Here is a 5,278-nt window from a genome sequence, read left to right as displayed (position 1 = left end):
ATTACTCCTCACCTCTTATCGACTCTTTTATTTGGCACCCCAAAGGACAATCCTCAGTCAGAGATCAGTTGTACGTTTCCACAAGTTTATTAAAACCAATCTGAATCCAGAGAGGGATATCACGTTCTGGGTTTGGATCGGACCAAAGTACAGATAAGAACTTGGCAGCCGCATGATGACAGGAAGACTTTTCTTTAATTAAAGGTCTCCAAAACGTAACATAATCCAACAAGTACAAACATGAGTCGAGCCAAAAACTTACATGTGTACATAGTTCTGTAACGTAGCAAAACTGAGCATAAACAAGGGTAGTGAACGAGGAATAGTGACGGAGGAACCAGCGGGGAACAAAGAACACAGACCAACTAATATACAGGGAGAAAACAAAGGCAGGTAATCACAGGAACTAAGAACAGGTGTGGCAACGAGACATGGAGGCATAAGGGACAGGTGGAACTAATTAACAATAAAGGAAACCATAGACCTAAGAACGGTTAATACAAAAACACAAACCAAGTCCAAGGATGTCATACCATGACAAGGGAGACATCACACTTACACTGCTACCTGGAAACGTCTGACTGGGTCTGTGTTTCATTACATTTTATTCCCCACGCTGCTGTCCAGCACCTTTTTTTCAGTTACATACACAATCTGTTATGATTTTGGGTTGTTTGGTTTTGGTTTCGGGTTTTGTTATATGTTTTTCACATTTAAGGTTTTGAATCGTTCTTCTGTTTATTATTATTATTATTATTATTATTATTATTATTATTATTGTTAGATTTTGAATCATGCTTCTGGTCATGCTTTAGTTTTGTCGTCTTGTTCATGTTTTGTCAAGTTTGGTTTTTGGATCTGGTTGCTTTAGTTTCATGTTTTTCTAGTTTCTGTTAGTTTGTGTTCAAGAGTCTCTGTTTTGCTCCAGCCACGTTTTGTTCTCCTGTCAATTAACTTTATTCAGTTCACCTGCTCCAAGCTAATCTGGCTCCTTTCTTCACCTGGTTCCCGTTCCTTATATACACCTCCGTTCTGTTTATTCTTTGCAGAATCATTTTCTGGATCATGCTTATGTCCTGCTGTTCACGCCAAGCCGGTCTTGCCAGTCCGTTTATTGTTTTGGTTCCTGCCTCCTAGTGAGTGAGGTTTTTGTTATTAAATATTTTTTCACTTACCATCATGCTGCCTGCTTGTCTGCATTCTGGGGTCCAACGCTGCACACAGCCTAACACAATCATTCTATCTGTGGATGTCTCCCCAGCAACATCATAAAAAAACAGAAATACATTTCATTATTTAATTAAAGAATTGTTTCCCAAACGTCTTCAGGAAGTTTCAGGGTAGAATAGTTATCAGACGTTTCGACCAGCACAGAGAGGAGTAGCACACCTCCCCACATACACTCCCGGATACAGACAGAAAACACCTGCAAGCCTTAACCTTGAATAATGAACACTCATTGTGTTAAATACTAGAGGCTACTGTTAAGGTTTTTTTCTAACTATCAAAAGCATAACTAAAACTCCTCATTAAAATCAATCTATAAACAGCAGAGTCCCAAAAATATCTTAGTCTTAGCTACTAATAATAAGGCATTTATATTTCCACACTACTAATAATAAGGCATTTATATGTCCACAAGCATTACGGCTTTCTCTATAATGCTCCACTTGATATTTATTAAAAAAAAACTTTATTAGAAATTACTGTGGGATTATTTCAAATGCAATGGACATGGAGATGGAAATGAAAGGGGAAAAAATAAGAACGAAAGCAGAGAGGTAAGTCAGAAAGTTAAAATTGAGAGGAGATAAGAATAGAGGAGAGAAAGAAGGATAAAGAGAATAGATAACACCCTACAAGAAGCTTCTATGCACAGATACATCTGTGTTTCTGTAATCACCTCAATCCAAACATCTGTGGATGTGTGAGTGTGCTTGTGTACATAAGGTTTCTCCATAAGAACATTCAATAGCGGGGGGCCACAATAGAGTTGTGGCCCCCAGATTTCTGTCTTGATTCTGTTGATTCTTTCACGAAGCAGATGAAGACCCATTTTTTAAAACTGGCTTTTAACCCGTTTTATGCTTAGTGATGTTACATGTATTTATTGTAAAGCACAACGTGGTCTTTGACCTGTGAAAGGTGCTATTTAAATGATTTTTTCAAAGACAGAAAACAAGAACAAACATCAGAGTACTGAATACTTTATCACAGGACAAAGGAGTTTTTATTTCCTCCCCAGCATACAACTTTAAATATCCAGATCTCAACAGGCGACCACTAGATGCCAGCAATTGTTACACAGTTGCTTTGGTGCATCAGGACCACAAACTCTACAAGTAAAGTAAAAAATATGGAGCTAAAAAAAACAAAACGTAGTCCAAGCTTGACTGTAGAGTCCAACTACAAAAAAAAAAATAGCTTCAAGCTGATTTTCTCTTTGTTGTAGTTTAACTTTATTCATCCAGTTAATCAATGAGAGACAAAATGAGTAATCAACCAGACACAAATCCAACTAATTAAATAACATAATAATAAAATACAAACAATTTTAAGTACAAGGGCAGAAAAAAAAGCTAAATGAAAAACTAAAAAAAAAGCCTTTGACATGAGTTTAAAATCTGTGAGTTGATTTAATGGGAACACCTTCAGCTTCTGGTTGAACTGGTCTTAAGTTAAGGTGGCAGAGCAAGAAAATCCTCTTCTGCTGAGTTCTGTACGTTTGGAGGAAGGTGAAAGTAATGAAGGACTGAGGGAGTCAAATGGGTCAACCATGGATTTATGTAAACATGTCAGTGTGTTGCATTAAACTTACTGTGAACATTATGTTGATATAATAATGGTAAATTTCATTTTTCTCTGATTGTTTCAATGACATTAGTGTTTAATAGGGTGTAACACATTCAGCCTTCAAAAACCCAATTACCCCAAATCCCTTTCCAGACTCAGAAGCTGCTACAATCTTCTTGCTGAAGGCTTCAGGTAGTTCTTATGATCAGTTTTACTGTAGTGTTCACTCACTTCAACAATCAGAGGCACACCAAGCTAAATGTTTGAGGCTTAAACAAGACAAACCACTTTCAACATGATTAGTAATCATGTTCCCATCATGTGCGCCTGCTGTGATACCCCTGTGTGTGATTTTAGTCCCTTCAACTAGAAATCAATGTTAATTGTTTTTCAGAAAGTTTTATTCCATTTTTTAGACAATTTTAAAATAAGTTTTAATATATTCCTCCTAAATTCTCAATTTGTTATAATTCATTTTAAATATCCATGTTCAAAGGTCTTAGGGTTGTAGGGTGTCCTTTTTTCACAACTGTGAATGTTTACTTTGTCCTCAACATGGTTAGTGGGAGGGTTGTCGTTCCTAAAAGATGGAACCCGACTCAGTTTAAGGAAATATCTTCCACTGACCAAACAGGAGAGAAGAAAGATCAGTTTGGTTGAAATATTTTCCACATAGAGGCATAAAATGAGTAAAAACACTTAAAAGGACACAGAGAAAGATTCAGGTGAATAAAGGTTTTTATAAGCAGCAATTTATGTTAAATTTAAACTGTGGCCCTCCTCTATGTTTCAGCAAGAAGAAGATGGATGGAGACATAAACATTTCTATCATCTCAGTGTGCTTTAAGAGGGGGGCAAGGATCACCCTCCTCTGCAACTCCTTGTGCTACCAGAGGGGGCAGACTACGACTCACCTCTGCATTTACCTGTTCTCCCAGAGAGGACCCTGCCACCTTTAGGTCCTCACACATAAAAATGAATTAGTGATGGCCTGAATAAACTGAAATTAATGAAAGTAAAAAACTACATTTTACAACAATTTAAAGCTTTATGGTAAAAGTACATCATATTTGAAAGACTATTTCAAGTCACACTATTGAGAAAGTCTGGCATTCCTTCCTCTTCTTGCTGCTCTCAAGCAACACCTGACCGGTCGTTCGACATTCTTGCTCTGGAACTGACGGTTGGTGTAACCAGACTACATTCCTCTGTACAAACAAACGCTTAGAATATGTTCTCAGGAAGTATGGAAGTATAAAGCTAGATCTTATGGATCAAGAAACATTCTGCTGTTCTATCTGTCTGGATCTATTGAGGGATCCAGTGATTGATGGCCAAACAAACACAAAACATCCAAGACAGACAAATGGCCAAATTTGAAGCTTCAAGAATTCAAAGAAATTTTTAACAATCTCTTTTCAGAATATGTTTTCTCAGCCATATCTTTTGATGCTATAATTGATCGATTTTATAATGACAATCGTCAGGATCCTTTTTAAGATGAGTGCACATAGTCCACAGAGATCTCAAACTATTTAGAAGCACAGCAACAGTTTTCTCTAACATGAATCCAAATTTACTGATGCTGAAACCTTTTGCCAATTCTTTGTACTGTAACTCTGTAATAATAATAACTACAATCCTGAGGGTTACTGTTATAATTCTCTTTTTGTTTGGCTCAATTTAATCGCTGCTGCATTCAAGAATTTCTCTGCTCAGGTTAAATGCAAAGAAGTATTTTAAGTCGGCGTTGACGTTTTTATGCAGTGTTAAACTTAACCAGAAATGAAGCCAAGAAGCTTGACTCCAAACTGGACTTTGTTCCCACATAGTGTTTCAAAAGGAGAACAGAAATCATTTTCTGTAATTTGGGCTATTTGAATTTTGAGAGTTGGGGAGAAAATTATTACTAGAACCCCTCTTTAATAATCTAAATGCTGATAAATGTTCCAATATTTTATTTCTTAGTAATCTGAAATTACCTTGTGTACCTTGTGTACTCCTAGGTATTCTTTTAATCTTTAAACCCTAAGAAATCAAACAAGGAGACTGGAGTTTGAGCCGACCATCCTCTTTAGTGTTGAGAAGACCTTAATTTCTTTTTTTTTCCTAAAATAAAGGATTTTAATTGTCTTTATTCCATTATAAAGATTGAAGGATTGGCTAAATATCCCCAAAAATATTAGTGTATTATTTCTGCTTGGACAATAATCAGATTTAAAATGATTAGTTCACAGCTCCTAATTTACCTCAGATCATATTTGCTCCTAACACAGTTCATAAGAAGCTTCAGACAAACATTATGCTAAAAAAAAACCAAGAACAAAACAAAAAATACAGATGTGTTTTAAAATAAAGAAAAAGCATGCTTAAAAAACTTGGTACTGTGGTGGGAAATAACTCCACGGTTGTGACTGCTCTGTCTATGATTACCTGGCTCTTTTCTTGGTCCATGTACCAACTGTGGAACCGTGGGTCGAGCATG

The 5,278-nt window shown here is 36.4% G+C and overlaps 1 long non-coding RNA gene across 1 annotated transcript; it reads left to right on the top strand.

Annotated features, from left to right (window-relative positions):
• Window positions 1-550: 550 nt before the first annotated feature.
• LOC124870634 lies at window positions 551-3,816 on the top strand. The gene is made up of 3 exons (XR_007038845.1): window positions 551-585; window positions 1,050-1,136; window positions 3,587-3,816. It is a non-coding gene; the product is annotated as an uncharacterized LOC124870634 (long non-coding RNA).
• Window positions 3,817-5,278: the final 1,462 nt, after the last annotated feature.

Source organism: Girardinichthys multiradiatus, chromosome 6, assembly GCF_021462225.1.
Source record: "Girardinichthys multiradiatus isolate DD_20200921_A chromosome 6, DD_fGirMul_XY1, whole genome shotgun sequence".
NCBI classification, from domain to species: Eukaryota; Metazoa; Chordata; class Actinopteri; order Cyprinodontiformes; family Goodeidae; genus Girardinichthys; species Girardinichthys multiradiatus.
This window is presented reverse-complemented; position numbering and strand designations above follow the sequence as displayed.